This window comes from Mauremys reevesii, linkage group 2 (assembly GCF_016161935.1).
Source record: "Mauremys reevesii isolate NIE-2019 linkage group 2, ASM1616193v1, whole genome shotgun sequence".
Lineage (NCBI taxonomy): Eukaryota > Metazoa > Chordata > Testudines > Geoemydidae > Mauremys > Mauremys reevesii.
Window position 1 is genome coordinate 270,831,982 of NC_052624.1, and position 21,769 is coordinate 270,853,750.

General features: G+C 41.8%; 1 protein-coding gene across 5 annotated transcripts in view; it reads left to right on the forward strand.

Annotated features, from left to right (window-relative positions):
* Window positions 1-660: 660 nt before the first annotated feature.
* The window catches only part of EFR3A (EFR3 homolog A), a 148,388-nt gene continuing 127,279 nt past the window's right edge, over window positions 661-21,769 (forward strand). For 4 of the 5 annotated variants that reach the window (XR_005594154.1, XM_039524981.1, XM_039524982.1 and 1 more), the window contains exons 1-2: window positions 661-799; window positions 14,036-14,088. The gene's annotated coding sequence lies outside the window, so the exon portion shown is untranslated. The remainder of the gene's footprint in view (window positions 800-14,035; window positions 14,089-21,769) is intronic. The other variant, XM_039524984.1, reaches the window with a different exon arrangement.

Genomic DNA, 21,769 nt, shown 5'->3' on the forward strand with positions numbered 1-21,769 from the left:
GTGGCTTGTGCTGGTAGGGGCAGGACTCATTAGCCTTATGACTCATTTCTGATTTATGTCTTATGTGCCACCACCCTCAGGGTTCAGGAGGAATCCCTTGCCGCCAAGTGTATTTGGGTGGGGTTTTTTTGTTTCCTTCCTCTGAAGTACCAGCGATGGCCAGGTCGGGAGATACCACAGTGGCCAGGATGGATCAGTGCCCTGAGGTTGCACCGCACAGTCTCTCCCGCGGGTGCCTGGCAGGCTGGTTCTTGCTGACACACTCAGGGGCTGATCGCCCCACGCGCGGCCAGCGAGGGCTCCCCCCCACTCAGATTGGCAGCGACTGGGGGTTTTCTGCCGGGCGCGCGTGAGTGCAGCTCAGCAACGCCGAGCGCGCCCCGCAGGAGCCGTTAGACGCAAAAGGGGACGGAGAGGAGGGGGCAACGGCTTGGCTCGGAAATGGGCGGGGCCAGAATAGGGGCGGGGCGGGGCCAAGGCCGGCGGCGGAGAATTCCGCGGATCCCTCGCACAGCATGCTGGGATTTACAGCCCTGAGCTGCTCCCCCACCCGGCTTCCCCCAGTGACACTCAGCTGCGGCAGGGCTGCCCCAGGGGTCAGGCAGCCTCTGTGCCAGGGGTCGCGCCTCGCGGGGTAACTAGGAGACTGGGCCGCGACAGCGATCCCGGAAGGCGAGGAGCCCGCCCCCAAAAGAACTACAACTCCCACAGTGCTCCGCGCGCTAGCGTAGCAGCAGCCTTAATAGGGGGCGGGGCAACATGGCTGCGGCTAATCCGAGGAAGAGGAGTAGTGGCTGAGGTGAGTCTGCGAGGGGGATGAAGCACGGGGCGGGGGCCGGGCTGAGGCGACAGGCGGCAGCAGCAGCAGCGAAGCTAAGGCGGTCGGGGTTGTGGCTCCCCACGAAGTGGGGGAGGGGGTGAATAGCGTGCGGGGAGCCATGAGCCGCCCCCCCGCCGCCTGTACCCTCATGCCTGACTGTCCCCCCTGCCCCGCCGTTCCCGAGCTCCTGGTGCACCGCGCTCTGCGCACCCTGGGTAGGGTGACCAGACAGCAAGTGTGAAAAATCGGGTTGGGGGTGAGGGGTAATAGGACCCCATATTTAAAAAAGCCCCAAATATCGGAGCTGTCCCTATAAAATCAGGACATCTGGTGACCCTAACCCTGGGGCACCCACCTGACCTTTGCTAAGTGCCCACAAGCCGTGCGCGGCGCTCTGCTGGGTTGGGAAGTCACTTGGCGTGAAATCACATCGCAGAGCGCTCGAGGTGTCCCGAAACACCGGTGTGGGGCTGTGTTGCAAAGTTTGCCCTGGCTGCTTGCCATCCTCCCAAGCCTTGCTGTGGCTTCACCACGTCAGTGTCCACAGCGAGTGACCGACCCCCGGGCGCTGCAGTGGAAAAGGGCAGCAAACTCATCACGGGACAGCACCCAGATACTGTGTTGTGATGTTTACGCTTGCTCTACTAGTTGATCAAATAGGCCTGTGACACCGCTATGTCCTTTGGTACTGGAGTGTCTGGATGCAGGTCTGTGATCAGGAGGTTCTCTGCATTTCTGGGTTTTTTGAGTGATATCCTGTATTGGTATAAATGTAGGTCTTGTGTGGTATTGACAAAACACCATGATACAAATATTGTAGCATGCTGTCAAGCTGTGAATGTTCAGTGAGTCCATTTAATGCTAACAAATATCATTTGCTTGCCTGACACTCTTATGATGATTGTGTCATGGCAACACATGACAATGAAGTGTGACAATGCAGATCTGACCGGTGTAGTGTTAAATGAAAGTTACACAATTTTGTGACTATTAGTAATTATGTGATAGCTTTCCAACTATCTCTCTGGCGCTGATATATTATAGAGACTAAACTTGACCTTTGGGGGGAATTTGTTTATGGTATCATGGACTGCAGTACAGAGAATGTCTGTTGAAAGACTCTGTAAATAGCACTAAAATGTTTACATAAAATTACCACTGAGAAATTACAAATTTGGGGGATTAAAATACTGATTGTAGGGCCATTACACTGGGAGAACTTCACTAAGTGAGACTTTAAATTGCTTTTGAAGCACACTATTAAATCCTTCATAGGAGGAAAGGACACTCTAAAATCTGCCAATATGAGTGAGTTGGCAGGTCTGTGATTGCTCATTCAGAAAAAAACAGTGTTAAAAGTGGGAACTGAAGATAATTAATTTGCAAATAAGATAGCATTTAGCAGCAGTGATTGATTTCTAGTTTCAAATAATATATGGGGAAGGAAGTTTAACATCTTTTTCTCCTCTGCTTTCTTTCTCTTACCCCTATCCTAGTGTGCACATGTCTGTGTGAGCATGTATGTGTGTACCTGTATCAAAATTTGGAATTTCTTCTTTATAAGAGACATTAGAATTCTAGTAACATTGGCATTCCATTAGACTGTGCAGTACTAAACCTGCAAAGAGTATGATTGACCTTCCATTTCAGGTCTAATAAAATGGAATTACTAAGAACATAAGAATAGCCATGCTGGGTCAGACCAGTGGTCTATCTAGCAGAGTATCCTGTCTTCTGACAGTGGTAAGTGCCAGGTTCATTCAATGGAATGAATGGACAAAACAGGGTAATTGTGTGATCCCCTGTGGTCCAGTCCCAGCTTCTGGCAGTTAGAGGTTTAGGGACATCCAGAGCATTGGGTTGTGTCCCTGACCATCTTGGCTAATAGCCATTTGTCATAAACAGATAGTTAAGGGTTAATGCTTCTTTTACCTGCAAAGGGTTAAGAAGTTCACCTAGCCTAGCTGACACCTGACCAGAGGAACCAATGGGGGAACAAGATGTTTCAAAAGGAAGGAGGGAAGTTTCCTTTGTTTAGAGTCAGTTTCAGCTGGAGTGAAAAAGATCAAGGAAGCAGCCTCTTATCAGAGTAGTAAGTTTTAGAAAGGAGGGGAGGGATAGCTCAGTGGTTTGAGCATTGGCCTGCTAAACCCAGGGTTGTGAGTTCAATCCTTGAGGGGGGCCATTTAGGGATTGGTCCTGCTTTGAACAGGGGGGTTGGACTAGATGATCTGAGGTCCCTTCCAACCCTAATAATCTATGATTCTATGAAATAGGTTTATGTTTATTTTCTTTTGTTACTTGTCTTTGTGCAATTAGGGGAGTAATCAAATTTGGGTATTCTTTTGTGTACTAAGGTTTTTGCCCAGGGGAACATCCTGTGTTTTAAATCTGTTGTCTGTGAGATCAGCTTGTATGCTGTCTCCCAGAGGTTTTTTTCTTTTACCTTTCTTTTCTTTAATTAAAAGCCTTCTTTTTAAGAACCTGATTGATTTTTTCCCCTGTTTTTGAGATCCAAGGGAATTGGATCTGGACTCACCAGGGAATTGGTGGAGGAGTCTCTCAAGGCTACCCAGGGAGGGGAAGGTTTTTGGGGGGAAGACAGTTTTCTCCAGGTAACTCATACATCTGGATGGTGGCAGCGAGACCAGATCTAAGCTGGTAGTTAAGCTTAGAGGTGTTCATGCAGGTCCCCACATCTGTACCCTAACATTCAGAGTGGGGGTGAGACCTATGACACCATTCTTGGACCTATCCCCCATGAACTCATCTAATTCCTTTTTTTTTTTTTAAACTCAGTTATAGATTTGGCCTTCACAACATCCCCTGACAATGACTTCCCCAGGTGATCTGTGTGTTGTGTGAAGAAGTACTTCCTTATGTTTGTTTTGGACCCAGTGAAATTAATAGGCAGCGAGTTTTTGTGTTGCATGAAGGGGTAAATAGCACTTCTCTATTCACTTTCTCCACACCATGTTTCCCACTCAAATACAGACTTTGTTCCAAGGGTTGGGGAGTGGAGAAAATCCCCTTGGGGCAGAGATAAAATACCAAAGAATCTCACAATCAGTTATTTGTTTGTAGTGGGCTAACTATGAAGAAAACTTTCTAACTCTAGGACTAGTTTACCAAGGTAGGTTGTATAATCCCTGGAATTGGAGGTTTTTAAGAACAGGTTATATAAAGACTTGTCGGAGCTGCTATAGATGACCTCTTGAGGTTCCTTGCAGCCCTGAATTTCTGTGACTCTATGAAGGAAATTTGTTTCCTAACTGCAGTGGGTGCTAGTAGGTGCCCACAGTAGTAACACTGACTTTCAGATTCCCAGATGATTGATTGGTTGGTGTATCAGAGACCTGTTAAGGAAATAGACTGCCATTGTTCTGGCTCCATAAGCTTTAAAGGAAATGAAAATAAACTGTTTCATGAATTTTGTGCCATGTAACATCTGTATTTTGACATCACTAAAATGGCTAATGATAGAGAGTTTTAAATAAAAATGTCTATGAATGGGATTATCATAGTTTAGCATAGAAAGCAAAAGTTAGTAGACGACAGCTGTTCAAAGAATCTTAAGCAATTAGTAGTACATTTTGTTCCAAAATGTGTGGTTCCCTCTAATCAATTTATATCATTTTTATGTGATTAAATATATATAAATAGTATTTTTATCAGTGCTTTCAGTTGGTTTTATTTTAATGTGGTGCTTCTCTACTATTTTATGCTAATAGCTAAATTCTGAGGTGGCACTTTCAGAGATGGGCCTTTCTGAGAGAAATGGAAACTGATGGCTGGCATACTGAGTAGCTTAGGAGCATCATATCAGGGTGAAATAAGATGATTGCCAGTACTTTGGCACTTTTAGGCTTCTTTTTTTGTGGATGAGCATGTTAGCTTTGTGACTGTCAACTACATGGGGAAAACTTTCCTTTTTGCCGACTTGTTTCATACATTTTCTTGCCATGTTTTGTAATTATTGAAGATTTATTTAAAAATAGGCTTGTTCCTTTTCAATCAGTTTTTTCTTTTAAATTGATTCTGCAGCATATAAATGCTGAATTTGTGGTAGTTTCCATGGCAACAGTGTCATATTTGAACATATACATCAGTAGTACCTATTGAGGATCTCTGTCTGCTTTACAAAAAAATACATTTAGCGTCACAAATACCCCTGTGTGACACATTTTCTCAATATTGCGGATGGGGAACTTGAACAGAGGTGAAAGGCAAAATGTACAAGTGAACATTAATTTTGAATGCTTCAGTTCTTGGGTACCCAACCTGAGATGCCTAGTGCCTGATTTTTCAGAGATACTGAACACTTATATCACAATTTTTATTTGGATTTAGGGGCTGTTCATCCCTTCTGAAAGAGAACCCTAGAAATCTCAAGTTGGGAAATCCAAAATTAGTGTCTCACAAGGCTTGTGAAAGAGCTGTTAATAAAAATACAGATCTCCTGCCTCCCATTCCTGTACCCCAATCACAATACTATATTTCCTCCCACAGACTCAGGATTGTGACTTTGTTGTGGGATCAAATAGACTAGTTGGTTAAGGACAGGAAAAGAAGGAAGGAAGTATTACTATTCCTCCCGACCATCACACACATTTCAAATTGACATAGTAACTTCTAGCTGGCTGATTGGAGGCTGAGCCTAGAGCTATAATTACTGGGCATTGCACTGGTTGATTTACTTCAACCCAAAGGCTGTAGTAATTCTCCTGGAATGCATGGCAACAGGAAGGGAGATTGAATTTGGAATTGTGGAATATGGTATGTGACATTTTTAGCTTGTAAGAGCCCACCATGCACTAACCTGCTGCAGAGCTCTTTTGGTCTTCCAGGGCATGCTGATCAAAAGACTTCGCACTGTAACAAAGTCAGTGTTTGTGACTTTCTAGAGTTTGTGTAGCAGCTATTTTCAGGTGGATGGGGTCTGCCAGCACAGATGATAATATTCATTGATTGGAATATTAAATTATATATGTTTTTCACTAGGCATAATGAAAAAGTCTATACAAATAAATGGTATTATGGATTTATATCAAATTTGGTGTGGTTAAAAGTTAAAGAATGGCTTTTCTAACTGCCTGTCATTCAAATTAAGCCTGGGATCTGAAAGTAAAGCTGTGCTTTTTCTATCCCACATACCAATTTTAGTCACTTGTCAGAATAGAGCAACATTCTGACGGAGCCATAGCTCTAAGGATATGTCTACACAGCAACTAGGGGTATGGCTACACTTACAAATCGCGCTGGGCTGCTGGTCGCGCAGCGCCCAGCTGTGTGTGGCCAGTGGCTGGTGTGTGCCAGCACACAGCTGGTGTGTGCTGCTGGTGTGTGCATTTGCAGCATTTGCAGCGCTGTTGGGAGGATGGGCAGCTATCCCAGCAGCAGGCCAGCAGTGTGGTGCTTTGCTTTCAAAAAAGGGGTGGGGTGGGGGTGGGTGTGGGGGGGGGGGGAGAGAGAGAGAGAGTTTTTTTTTGGAACACTGTGTGTGTGCTTCCTGAAAAAAAAAATCAGAACATGTCCCCCCCCCTCCCCTTAACTTAAAACTGCAAACAGCCTGCAGCCAAACACGACTCTCCCTCTCCCTGCCCCCCTGTGTTTCTGTCAAGCAACACTCACTCCCTGCCTGCCTCATTATCTCATTTGATTGTTCACAGATTGATTGACAGCTCATCAGAAGAGGGATCGGGAGTCGAGTTCAAAACAAACAACAAAGAGACAACAAAAAAAAAAAAACAGAGAAAATTAAAAAAAGCATCTACAGATACATATATATAGGCCAATCACAATCAGCACTGTGGTGTGTGGCCACATGTGATGACCAGCGCTGCAGCAGCAGCGCTCCCTTCTCCCCCCCTGCTGAGAGTGGTGTGCGGCCAGCGCTGCAGCCAGGAGAGTTGCAGCGCTGAAGTGCTGCAGGTGTGTGGCACTTTACTGCAGCGCTGGTGGAGGCTTTCCAGCGCTGCAACTCGCCAGTGTAGCCATACCCTAGACAACCACGGCTGGCTTGTGCCAGCCAACTCAGACTCGCGCCAGCTGACCGAGGCTACGGCTGTGTGTCTGTTTCACTGCTTTGTAGATGGATGAGCTGGGGCCTGGGATCTAGGACCCTGCAAGGCGGGGAGTCCCAGAGCTTGGGCTTCAGCCTGAGCCTGGAAGTTTACAGAGAAATGTTTACTGAGCCCCGCTAGCCTGAGCCCCGCTAGCCTGAGTCAGTTGGCATGGGCCAGCCATGAGGTGTGGGTTTTTTGGTGGGTTTGCTGTATAGACATATCCTAAAGCTCTTTGCTTAAAACTGAAAGCATGTACACTTCACACATCATAATCATCAAACACGCATAGTCTACTGAGGACTGTTATGTTAGCTAGAGTATATAGGTTGATGGTGTCATGCGTAAGAATGACAATCTGGGTAAGACTAATGGTCCATCTAGCCCAGTATCCTGTCTTTTGGCAAATACCGGTGCCAGGTGCTTCAGAGGGAATAGACAGAACAGGGTAGTTATTGTGTGGTCCAGTTCCAGCTTCTGGCAGTCAGAGACTTGGGGACACCCAGAATGTGGTCCCTGACCATGTTGTCTAATAACTATTGATGGACCTATATTCAGGGAACATATGTAATTATTTTTGTAAATCTAGTTATACTTTTGGCCTTCACAACGTCCCCTGACAAAGAGTTCCACAGGTTGACTGTGTACTGTGTGAAGAAGTACGTCCTTATGTTTGTGATAAATCTGCTGCCTATTAATTTCATTGGGTGACCCCTGGTTCTTGTGTTATGTGACAGGGTAAATAATACTTATTCATTTTGTCCACACCATTCATGATTTTATAGACCTCTAGCATATCACCCCTTAATTGTCTCTTTTCCAAGATTAACAGTCTCAGGCTTTTTAATCTCTCCTCACGTGGAAGCTGTTCCATACCCTTAGTCATTTTTGTTGCCCTTCTCTGTACCTTTTCCATTTCTAATGCATTTTTTTTGAGTTGGGGTGACCAGAATTGCATGCACTATTCAAGTGTGGGTATACCATGGGTATATATAGTGCCATTATGATATTTTCAGTATTATTGTCTATCCCTTTCCTAATGGTTCCTGACTTTGTTAGCTTTTTTGACTGCTGCTGCAAGTTGAGCAGATGTTTAGAGAGAACTATCCACAATGACTCCAAGATCTCTTTCTTGAGTAGTAACAGCTAATTTAGACCCCATCATTTTATATGTATAGTTGGGATTATGTTTTCCAATGTGCATTACTTTGCACTTAGCAACATTGCATTTCATCTGCCATTTTGTTGCCCAGTCACTCAGTTTTGGGAGATCCTTTTCTAATTCTTCCCAGTCAGCTTTGGAATTAACGATATTAAATCATTTTGTATCATATGCAAACTTAGCCACCTCACTGTTTACCCCTTTTTCCAGATCATGTATGATTATGATGAATAGCACTGGTCCCAGTACAGATCCTTGGAGGACCCGGTTATTTACCTAACTCCACTGTGAAAACTGACCATTTATTCCTACCTTTATTTCCTATCTTTTAACCAGCTACTGATCCATGAAAGGGCCTTCCCTCTCATTCCATTATTTCTTATTTTGCTTAAGAGCCTTTTTTGAGGGACCTTGTGAAGGCTTTCTGAAAGTTCAAGTACACTATAATGACTGGATCACCTTTGTCCACATACTTGTGGACACTCTCCAGGAATTCTAGTAGATTAGTGAGGCATGATTTCCCTTCACAAAACCGGGGTTAACTCTTCCTCAACATATCCATTTGATGTGTGTGTCTGATAATTCTGTTCTTTACTATATTTTCAACCAGTTTGCCTGATGCAGAAGATAGGCTTACTGGCCTGTAATTGGAAGTATAGTCTCATTAGTGTCTTTTAAAAATCATGTTACATTAGCTATCTTCCAGTCATCTGATACAGATGCTGATTTAAGCAATAAGTTACACACCACATTTAGTAGTTGTGCACTTTCATATTTGAGTTCCTTCAGAACTCTTAGGGGAATACCATCTGGTCCTGGTGACTTACTGCTGTTTAATTTATCAATTTATTCCAAAACCACCTCTATTGACCTCTCAGTATGGCACAGTTCTTCAGATTTGTGACTAGGCATTGTGTAGGAAAGTTTCCCGTTCTAGCTCAATCCTGAGGATCTAGAGATCTCTGTGGTGGCCCAGTTGGCGGTGCCAGGTAGGGTCAGGATGTGCACCTGTTCATGCATCAGTGGGGAATTTGAGAGCATGGTGTGCTAGAGTGGTTTTTGTCCAATTTGACCACATGACTGAAGAGCATACAATGCTGCTTTTGAATATAATGAGCGATTGAAAGAAAGCATCTCTCAGCAAGATAATGTTTTGCATAAAGTCAAACCACTTTATGTTCAGGATTCAGTGTTGACAACGCATATGGAAAGCCTCTAGCCACTCAAAATCTGCCTATAGAGTCCAGGTTTGTAATCCATACATCAGTAGAGGTAGACAGGTTTGAGTGATCCAGAACTTTGTCTCAGCTTGAAGATGTTTTTGCATCTGTAAGTGAGATGTGAACTTCATGCAGGAAGTGACAAGATGTCTTTGTCAGCGAATGTCTGGTTTGTTTTGACCATCTGAACTTTGCTTTCAGCCTGGGTAGATGACAGTTTTGAACCACATCTTCACCAGGTATTGTGGTGGCCCAGCTCCAAGGTTCTGGACCTTGGTCTTTTGGCATGTGACGTTCAACCCCATAGGGTGGGTAGCCTCCTGGAAACCTTGGAGGGTGGGACTGAGATTCTCTGACTTCTCCCCAGGCAAGGCTACTTCATCAGTGTAGTGTTGGTTGGTGAACTTTTCTTAACTAATGTTGATTCTGATATGAGGAGCATTAAGTATGTCAAGGTATCGACTGGATATTAGGAAAGTGCCAGAGTGAGAGTGCATCTCTGTTGCACACCCAAAGTTGGGAAGAAATCCAGCGAAAGCTGTTAACCGGCATGACTTTTCACACAAGTACTGAGGTGAAGACTATGCACCACATTTATCAGAATATCTGGGGCACCAGCTTCTTTTAGTGAGAGTGAAAGTGCTAACCTGTTGACTCAATCAAAAGCCGCCTTGATGTCAATATATGCCATGTGAAGTGGGAGGTTAAATTCTTGGTACAGATCAGCCAGAGGGTAAAGACAGTGTCCATTGTTGACCTCTGTCAAGGAGCTTCTGCATCCTACCAAGCAGGGGTGGGGGGAAGAGAAGGGGAGAAGAGGGTAAGTGGAGGGTTCCCAGGTGTCCGGTTTTTTGACTCGAACACCCAGTTGAAAAGGGACCCTGGCGGCTCCGGTTGGCACTGCTGACTGGGCCGTTAAAAGTCCGGTCGGTGGTGCACCGGGGGCCCAGGGCTAAGGCAGGTTCCCTGCCTGCCCTAGCTCCGCGCAGCGCCTGGAAGCGGCCATCAGGTCCTTGCGGCTCCATGGCGCATGGGCGGCCAGGGGGCTCTGTGTGCTGCCCCCTCCCCGAGTGCCAGCTCCGCAGCTCCCATTGGCTGGGAACTGCAACCAGTGGGAGCTGCGGGGGAGGTGAGTGAGGGCAGTGTGTGTGGAGCCTCCCTGGCTGCCCACACACCTAGGGACTGCAATGACTTGGCGGCCGCTTCCTGGGAGGCGCGGTAAGTGCTTCCAGGACCCCCCCAACACCCTGCCCCAGCCTGGAGTCCCCTCCCACACCCAAACTCCCTTCTGGAGCCTGCACCCCAAACCCCTCATCTCCATAGAATCACAGAATATCAGGGTTGGAAGGGACTTCAGGAGGTCATCTAGTCCAACCCCCTGCTCAAAGCAGGACCAACCCCAACTAAATCATCCCAGCCAGGGCTTTGTCAAATCTAACCTTAAAAACCTCTAAGATTCCAGCACCTCTCTAGGTAACCCATTCCAGTGCTTCATCACCCTCCTAGTGAAAAAGTTTTTCCTAATATCCAACCTAAACCTCCCCCACTGCAACTTGAGACCATTGCTCCTCGTTCTATCATCTGGTACTACTGAGAACAGTTTAGATCCATCCTCTTGGGAACCCCCTTTCAGGTAGTTGAAAGCAGCTATCAAATCCCCCCTCATTCTTCTCTTCTGCAGATTAAACAATCCCAGTTCCCTCAGCCTCTCCTCATAAGTCATGTGCTCCAGCCCCCTAATCATTTTTGTTGCCCTCCGCTGGACTCTCTCTAGTTTTTCCACATCCTTCTTGTAGTGTGGGGCCCCAAACTAGACACAGTACTCCAGATGAGGCCTAACCATTGTTGAATAGAGAGGAATGATCACGTCCCTCGATCTGCTGGCAATGGCCGTACTTATACAGCCCCAAATGCCATTAGCCTTCTTGGCAACAAGGGCACACTGTTGACTCATATCCAGCTTCTCACCCACTGTAACCCCTAGGTCCTTTTCTGCAGAACTGCTGCCCAGCCATTCAGTCCCTAGTCTTTAGCAGTGCTTGGGATTCTTCCATCCTATGTGCAGGACTCTGCACTTGTCCTTGTTGAACTTCATCATATTTCTTTTGGCCCAATCTTCCAATTTGTCTAGGGTCCTCTGTATCCTATCCCTACCCTCCAGCGGATCTACCACTCCTCCCAGTTTAGTGTCATCTGCAAACTTGCCGAGTGTGCAGTCCATGCCATCTCCGGATCGTCAATTAAGATTTTGAACAAAACTGGCCCCAGGATCGACCCAGGATCGGGCACTCCACGTGATACTGGTTGCTAACTAGACATTGAGCTATTGATCACTACCCGTTGAGCCCGATGATCTAGCCTGCTTTCTATCCACCGTATAGTCCATTCATCCAGCCCATACTACTTCAACTTGCTGGTAAGAATACTGTGGGAGACCGTATCAAAAGCTTTGCTAAAGTCAAGGTATAACACGTCCACCGCTTTCTCCTCATCCACAGACCCAGTTATCTCCTCATAGAAGGCAATTAGGTTAGTCAGGCATGACTTGCCCTTGGTGAATTCATGCTGACTGTTCCTGATCACTTTCCTCTCCTCTAAGAACTTCAGAATTGATTCCTTGATGACCTGCTCCTTGATTTTTTTCCCAGAGAGTGAGGTGAGTCTGACTGTCCTGTAGTTCCCCAGATCCTCCTTCTTCCCTTTTTTAAAAATGGGTACTACATTAGCCTTTTTCCCATCATCTGGGACCTCTCCCGATTGCCATGAGTTTTCAGAGATAATGGCCAATGGCTCTGCAGTCATATCTGCTAACTCCTTTAGCACCCTCAGATGCAGCGCATCCGGCTCCATGGACTTGTGCTCGTCCAGCTTTCCTAAATAGTCCTGAACCACTTCTTTCTCCACAGAGGGCTGGTCACCTCCTCCTCATGCTGTGCTGCCCAGTGCAGCAGTCTGGGAGCTGACCTTGTTCGGGAAGACAGAGGCAAAAAAATCATTGAGTACATTAGCTTTTTCCACATCCTCTGTCACTAGTTGCCTCCCTCATTCAGTAAGGGGCCCACACTTTCCCCTTGTTGCTAACATACCAGCCCCATCCCAGAGCCTGCACCCCCAGCCAGAGCCGTCACCCCCCTGCATCCCAACCCTGTGCCCCAGCCCAGAGCCCTCTCCTCCACCCCAAACCCCTTATCCCCAGTCCCACGCCAGATCCCTCACCCCCAGCTGGAGTCCCCCCCCCCCAGCGCAGAGCCCTCTCCCACACCCTGAACCCCTTATTTCTGGCCCTACCCAGAGCCTGAACCCCCAGCCCAGAGCCCTCTCCCGCACCTCAATCTGCTGCCCCAGCCCGGTGAGAGTGAGTGAGGGTAGGGGAGAGCAAACGATGGGGGGTAGGGGGAAATGGAGCAAGTGGGGGCAGGGCCTCAGAGAAGGGACAGGGCAGGGTGTTTGGTTTTGTGCAGTTAGAAAGCTGGCAACTCTAGTGCCATAGCATGAAGAGACTGAGGAAGGGGAAGGTATGGAGCACGCAGCCAGTCATCACAGAGAAAGTCCAGTCACTGTCTCTGGCTGGTTCCTCTTTGCAGCTTTCCTATCCCTGTGGACTTGGGAGAAATGCCACACCCCTCACACCAAGGTGACTCCTCAGATTTCCACTGCCAGTTCTAAAGCATGGGGGTGCTAAAACTTCTCAAAGAAAAGGTTGTAAGAATATTTTTATGTGGGCAAAATGTGTCTTTCCTAAGTTTGTTCTCAGAAACAGTTAAACTGTTTTAGCACAAAATTTCCTAAAAATTCAGCATTAGGCACACACCTGGTATGAAAAACTTCAGCCTGAACAATTGAGGTTTGTTAAATTTATAAGCTTTCAAAAATAGGGTCTTATAACAGGACGTGTCAGGCCATAATTATATTTGTCTCTACCTTCTACCTATAATGTTTCACTGGCAAAGTGTATCATGTCCCCATTCATTGTGGTTGTCAAAAATTCAACACTCAAACGTCAGGCTCTTTTAATTAAAACCTTGTTAAGGCTGCTCAGTTATGTGTACTACAAATGCATCCTTAATGAAGCCAGAAAATATCTGTTCTCTGTAATCCCCGAATCAAATTTTCAACCAACAGTCATTAATTTATCTTTATTATACAAACATGCACCACCCACAATACACATGCTTTCTCTTTCCTCAAAAAATAAAAATAAAAGCTGTAACTTTGTCCTTGTGGAGAGGCATACTTTTCAGACAAGGTAGATTGATTAAAATCACTAAACCTTGATTTAAATAATTGATTTTAATCATATTTTTTATTTTACTCTTTAGTTATTATCTTTGAGAGGTTCATTCTTGTTGGTTGTTATAACCATTAAAACGTTGATTTGCAACTAAATGTAGTTTTATTAAATTTGATACTTCTTTTTGCTAACCAGAGGATACCGTATCTCTACATCTAAACAATAATATAACTCAACGTTCATGTAGTCAGATTACTAATTTTTGTTTTTATGATGTTAGAAAATGATGAATTATGTATTATTAGATAGTTTTTTACTTGTGAATTGTCAAGCTGCAATTGGATGGAAATTGGAATTCAAACAAACACAAAAATGGCTTTGTAAAAAAAAAATTGTTAGTTACATAAAACTGCCTTCTATCTGCTGTATACATAAGGAAAAAAGTGTATCAAAGCATGTTTTGCATTTGAAATTAATGTATTAAACCAATGTACATTATGTCTTGACTTCTACTCAGATTATATTTTTATTTTCTTATAGCTTATTCCATCTTGCAAAACTGAAGACAAATTCCTGGCTAACAATGCCTGATAGTAAGTATTACAACCTTTAGTTACCTTGAGAAAGCATTTAAGGATATCATGTTGTGTATTAAATATTGCTTAATTGGAGTAGGGGGAACCCAAGTGAAATAAGGGAACTAATAATGCAGGTATTATCTTTTTAGTTTAAAATGGAATTTGATTTGCTCAAGACCATGTGATTGGCATACATTGATGTACCAATACATATCTGTTATTGAGAACGTTGTAAAAATGAAATCTCCTATATAAAGTTGGTGACTTCTTGTTAACTGCTCAGTGATCATAAAATCTTCAGAGTTGTAAAATTGTTCATAAAATTATGGTGAATTTAGTATGTGACTTAAAGTATATTATTTTGGAAAGTATGTGGTGAGGCAAAACAAAGTTACAAAAGAAGCCTGTGGTACTCCAGTGCAATCCTACCCACAAAGTATTTTAAAATAGTCAGTAATACTGTATAGTAAATAGAATTAATAGTTAACTTATAAAATGATAGGTCTAATATTTAACATATAAAAATAGAGCTAACATTTTGACAGAAGCATCTTTAAGACTCAAAAAGATCATGTATCTTGAGGAAGTAAAACCTCATGTATATAAAAGCTTCGGGCTGGGGAAGAAAATGAACCCACCACACAATTAATACCAACTAAATTAAGTAACTTATCTCCACCAAAAAAAAAAAAGAAAAAAAAAAAGAAAAAGTAGTTTTTATAATGAGTGAATTTCTTTCATATTGACTAAGTGAGAGTCTTCAACAACAAAAATGAGGATTGTTGGAAATACAGATATACTGTTTTGAATATGGATTTTACAAATGTCTGGATTGATCTAGAAACATTAACATATTTTGATTCAGGGATTTCTGAGATGACAAGTGACCTAAACCACAAATTATCTGCTATGTTAAGTGCTAAATCTGTTTGGGTATTTTGCTCTTTAGTTACTACTTGCTACTTACTGTAAAATATTTTTGAGGTATTTTGTTGTATTACAGTGTCACATCTTTTTTTGTAAATTGCTGTTCTATAGCTGAAGCTGCATTTGGATATTTGTTGCTGTTTGGGCCCTCATGATTATGAAATACCTTTCTATAAATATTTTTGCATTATTTTTTTTCTGCATCATGGAATAAAGAAATGGAACAATCTCCTTCATTTAAATATAGGGAGAGCTCTTGTAAAGAGAACATGTTATGTAGAATGCAGAGCAGGTGATGTATGTCAACAATGTTAATAGATTGCATGTTGCCAAAATGGATATTCAATTATAGTTGAATTCACTTTTGAGGTTGCTGGCATAGGGTGTTCTTATTTTTTTTTTAATAGAGAATGCTTCAGTGAAGATGTCAAGAGAAATAGCCTACTAGAAGAAATTTAAATTTAATTTTTTCTCTATCTTTATCAGAAATATTTCCCCCAAGTCTGGCAAACTGAGTGGTGGTCATGGCATAATAGAAATGCTATTTCTTTTTTGACACTTGGATTATTGAGTCAGAACACGAGGGTTGAGAGAGAGTGTGTGATTTGGGTTTTAGGAGAGAATGGGATGAGGTAGAGAGAAATTGGGAGTAGAGGAGGGTTTTATTTTATATTGAAGGGGAGTTAACAATTTAATTACTAAATTTTATTTTATATTAGGTTCGAAATAGTGAGCATTTGTACTGAATTCCTAAAAGTATATTTAAGAAAGTAGAATTGTTCAGCTAAATGGGTGTGTGGTTTGTAATGAACTGTTAAGATTAATAGCACTAATTCTCTTGATGGTCCTTTATGACTAAAACTGGAATGCATATGCTTGTCTGTGATTAGGTAGCTCTTCAGCATACCTTTCTTTTCTAGTAGTACATAGACAATAGAAACAAGACTTGGCCATTAAGATCAAAAAATGGGAAGGAAGCTCGTAGCTTCTTTAAGCAGTGCAAAAGAATGGTGATTCATGGGGAAGACAAGTGAGGAAGACAACCTGTATAGTGAATGTGTCAAAGTTGCTGATGTTGAATTTCGGCCTGCTCACTTTGAATAATAAATCAATAGATTAGACATATAGAGAATTGATCACACAAGAGGTATATGGGTGCTTAATCAAGAGCAAAGGTTTTTAAACTTCTAGGGCAGTACTTCTGAAAAGCGGTGAAACATCTTTCTGTATTTAAGCAGTGATGCTTGATGCTATATTTATAGCCCCTCAGATCTTTTTATAATTGTCAGGGATTTTTTTGACCAACTAAACTTATCCTTTCTACCCCCGCACCCATCCCCGGGGGAAAAAAAATCCTCTTCGGACCAGCCATATGTGTTTCATATCTGTCTTTATCAAATGGTTGCTTGGTGTAAATTAAGAGATTCTGACTTGTGGATGACTTTAGAGTTGCAGGGGTAGCTCTTGCACAGAACCAGACGGCAAAGAAATCTGGAGATAGGAGCAGTGGGATATTCAGAACTAATGTACAGGAAATAAATAGCAAAAACTAAAATTTGTACAATATGTAACCAAGTGATGTGGGCTGGGGAGAGAATGTAACCTGACAGCTACACCTGTAATATTAGTACATTTGAACAAGGAGCCAAGGTAAATATACTGTCTTAATTTTTTTATGTAATAAATTATTTCCAATTGGAAAGGAATGGGATCAGATTGTAAAGAATATAGGCTATTAGGTATGAACTGATGAGTTTGAAGATGGGTTTTTGCAAGCCTTTGAACAAGCTTGCTAAAGGTTGTTGTACTCACCTTTCCCTACCCTCTGACATAGGATAACACCAGTGCTCCTTAAAAAAAACACCTGACACCACCGTTTCACACTCTCCCACCCTTTAAGTTGTTTACTGGGGATGTGTCTTGATTCATCTTACTTTACATTTTGCATACTATATGATCATTCTTATGTGCTTGTAGTATTCGTTACCAGCTTATTGGGAGAGATAACTCAAGCTTTTTACTCTCTAAAGCTGAGTCCTCCCTGCATTACTAGCTTGAGCTTCAGCAGCACTCAGTCTCCAATCCATCCTTCCTGATGAGCTACCTGGAGCTTAAAGCTCCAGTTATCTCATGCTAGAAACTTCTGGGTGCAGTGCACTCAATATCCTGCGAGATTAATGCTGTGAAAAAAAACCCTCTGAGTTGGAACTTAGCTTCTTTGTTGGTGTTACACAGGATTCCTACTAACCAACTGTTATGAAGTAGTATGTTGCTATGAAATCTTAAATTATTTCCATCCTTCAGATGGCCATCTGTTAAAGCCTCCTCATACACATTCAGCTTCAATTCCGGCCCTACAGGTGCTTTGCTTTGACTAGCCTCGTACGGCTCAAAATAGAGAAGTCCCATAGGAGTCCCCCAAGAACAGAGCTCCACTACAGCCTACTTCTCTCAATGTTACAACTTTGTTCATACTGTCATACTCAGCTGCAAAACATTGACTTCAACCTCATAGTTGTTCATGTGCAAATAACACATTGCCACTAGACAGGTCTGTAGTCATCTATCTGAGGTTGAAATTCACATTGTGCATTTGAGTACATGTAATTGTGAGAAATTGGACTGATAATATGTTGGAGCATAGATTAATTTATTTGAGTGAGATTAAAACAGTTTTTAATTATTTAAATCAAGTGGGAAACCTTGATTTAAAAAATTGATTTTAATCTTGTTTTGTGTTTGTACTTTTTAGTTATTTTCCTAAAGAGAGGTTCATTCTCATGTTCATTTGTAACCAAATATAGTCCTCACACTAAATTTGGTACTACTTTTTGCTAACCAGGAGGATACACTATCTATGCACACTTATGCAAGTAATTGTATAGTGTGAACATTCAGATGCTTAATTTTTACATGTTTATTATGTTTAAAATGGTGAATGACTGCTTTATTTACTAGACAATTTTTTACTCTGGACTTGTCAAGCTGCATTTGCATGGTAATTGGAATTCAATTAAAAGTACAAAAACAACATTTTAAAATTCTTAGATAAAGAAAGCTACCTTATGTGCTGTATACAGGGATCTAAGGCATCAGGGTTGCGCGCGGCGCGGCGCCGCCGCCTTGCCCCCTCCCGGTCCCGGTCTTCTTCCCCTTCTTCCGTTTGACCCCGCCGCAGGCATGCGGTGGGAGGCTCAACGAAGCCGGGGGGAGGGGCCGCCCCGTCGCGTGCCTGGCTGGGTCCCAGTCGAGAGAGCCGCCGCCGCGCCCGGAAAGGGGCCGCGCGCCTGCTTGGCGCGCTGGGGTCTAGAGCCGCCCCTGGCTGTATACATAAACATTTTTCTTAATAAAACATGTTTTGCATTTAAAACTTTGATTTATTAAGCAAAGGAAGTAGTATCTGTAGTTAGTGAATTGATGGATTGTTTCTGGTCACCATGGACCAGATTTTTGCAGATATTTAGGTGCCTTAAAATGCAGATAGCTGCCTAATGGGATTTTCAAGATTTCTTAAGCAGGGTAGATACCTAACTCCCATTGAAACAAAATAAATTGACATTCAGTGGGAGTTAGGCATCTAGCCTGCTTAGGTGCCTCGTGGGATTTCCTAAAGCATCAATCACACATGTAAAATGCCATTGAACATCTGGCCCCATGTCCTTCAGATTGTTAGGGTTAGTAGATCTCATCGTTTCCCACCTGTTTTCATTCATAGATTGGAATAAGAAAACAAACTTTCCTGCTTTTTCAATTCCCAGTTGCTTTTTTAACTTTGAATGAGCTAATCCAAATGAAGAGAAGAGCCTTTCTGCACCTGCTGGGTAAACCATTGCCAAAAGTAATTTAATGGAAGAGCTTTTCTGCCCAACAGAAATTGAAAGCCCTTAAATTTGGGGATAAAATTGCTCCATTGTAAAGACTGAAAACAATATAGATGCTTGCTTAATACAGTATATGATGTGATATATTTATAAAGTTTGAGTGGACCTCATAAATTAGAGATGTTTTCTTCTTGATGCTTTTTTAGTTATATAAAGAAATGTCCATAATTCATTCAGATTTTAGGTTGAGCTCATCGATGCAGCATATTTATATTTATTTAAATTGTAATAGATTATAAATTTAGGTCTTAACAAACTTTAAATTTACTTTTAAGCACAATTTTAAAAAAATTACATAAAAATCTGATATTTGTGATTTAAATACAAAATATCAGTTTATCCATCCTGGTTGGAGTGAGAAGTGTGTTCATTGTGGAGCTGAGGAATCTGAGCTGTGTGCTTGGGTGGCCAGGCATATGACTTGAGATTGATGTAGATGTGAATGTTGTCTTAACTGGTGACTTTCTAGGTTTTTAGTGATTCAATTGATTGGAATACAATTAAGCAATATTAACTGTAAATTCATACCTTTTTGTGAGGGAATGTTTATAATGCCTTTTGTGGTTAACTAGTAAGAATTCTCAACAATGATTGGCAGGCCCATTGTGTGTCACTGGAGTATGCAAGGTAATAAGCAAGCATAAAGAAAACCAAGATAATGCATAAAATGTCAGTCATTTCATTTTTACAAATGTAGCTGGCTATAGTATTAATTAGAATAATAATTACAGTAGTGGTGTTTTAATAATAGGAAACAGTACTATAATGTTCTGTTTAAATTGTTTAGTTGGAAAGAGACCACTCATCATTAGAATTATCAAGTATAGTATTCATTATGTGAGAATTAGCAAGGCTTAATGTAGAACAAGCCCAACTTTAGAATACTCAGATTGTTTGTTTACTCATTGTTACAGAAGTATTCCAAAGCCTTTGGATTAGTTTTCCTCAATTATTTCTATTTTAGAATTTCATTCCTACTTCTCAAATCTGATGTCTGTTTCTGCCATTCTGTAATGACTACTTTTTATCTTCAGCCAAAGGATATGCTGAAGTTTTGGTTTTTTTTTTAGTTTGTGTAAAGTGATGTCTGTTTTATAGCAAGTGGATTGAATGGAATGAAGGAGTTCTCTTCCTTGAGATTACAAATTACACTTGTTTAAAAAATAGTATTGTATGCTGTCCAGGATTTATGTCTGTTTTCACTTGGGTCTTCCAATCATTCCAAACTCCAAGTAAATAGTTAGAGATTACAGGGGAGAGATTGTTTTCAAAGTCTGTTACAGACTACCGAGTCAATACCTATTGCACCAGATGCTGAAAACTTCAAATACTGTACAAACTCTTGTCTTTCCTCTGTTCTCCTTAATATTCTGTTTTTTATTTATGGCAAAACTTTTCAGCCTAATATTGTTTTGAGTGTTAAAAAATATTATGGTAAGTTATGACCAACTGAACAATGAGTTTACCAACTTTCTTTTAATATTACTAGCAGAAATTGTACAGAATACATTGCTATCACAGATTTTTAAAGTTGCCTTCATGTTGTCAAAATTGCCTTTATAGTTCAGTGCCACTTTTTTTCCCCCCACTTGGGAGTGTATGTGGGGGAAATAGTTCCATGAAGGTGTTGAAACATCAGGAAATATGAGATTATATACATTTTTTTAAAGAAATGGTTTATCCTTAATATTTTAACTTATAACTGTATTCTTAGTTTTTACATGATATATGGAAGTACAAAGTATGACATGAATCCCACATTCTGTCTTGCTACAAAGATGCTAAATTTACTGGCAGAGTTACTTGAGAAGATTAGTGGTCATTTCTAAAAAATCTTTTGTATTTCAAAGGGTTGTTTGTGGGTACAATAGGGACGCAGTCAAGTCTACAAGTAGTAATAAATATCTATGCCAGTTAGCATGTAAGTGGGACACAACTAAATTTGATTTGTATTTAAATGTCTGCAAAACTGCAGTGGAAATAAAATATTTCAGTGGGCTTATTTGTAATTTGTGGTCCTGGGAATTCTACTGTGGCAGATTTTGTCCAAGAATGATGGATAGTATTGCATCTACTAGAATATTTTTGCTCAATTTGGGCTTGTTTATAACTGTATTTCTCCACATTGTAAAAGAGAACTAATAGTTTGTAATTCTTTAAGAAGCAAGGGAAATAGAATATTTTGGAAAGAGTAGAAGATAGACATTTCCTTGAAAGAGCCAACAAGAATATTAGATTTGAAAAACTTCCATTCACATTAATTTATTATGATTTTAAACTCCTATTGAACTCAGTATGGACAAAGAGGAAATATCTGATACTGAGCGGGAACCCAGTTTGATTGTATTTGCTTTGACTTTGCAATCACATTAGTCCATAAGTAAATGAAAGCAGCATTCCCAGTAAAAAAGGAACTAAGTTTTTTTTAAAAAACATTTCTCCTATGAAATATACTTATAAGTGACCACCGTAATAGACGATGTTTTCCTATAACCTTATATATTTTTAAAAGTTTGTCATTTTGTATTCTGTGTTGTATTGTTGAAACCCTCACTGTATCTTGCATAGCCAAGATAAAGACCTAAATACAGTACTTGGTAACAGTGTTTAACAAAAAAGAAAGATGTTGTAGAAGGAGAGGGTTGTGTTGGAGAGAGAAGGCTGTGCAGCAGTCAGGATTCTGGGATGGTGACGGAATCAGTGTTTGTAAGTTCCATGGAAAGCCTTTCAACTTCATTCCACTGGATGATGAGGCAGGAACAGGAAAAGAAGGTCTGCTTGGACCTAATTTTAAAGCCCAACCCAAGCTCAAGAGTGAGTCATTTTCATATCTGACCCAAACCTGAAGCTTGTAGGTGGGTTGCAAGGGTCTAGCCTCTGGCCAGGAT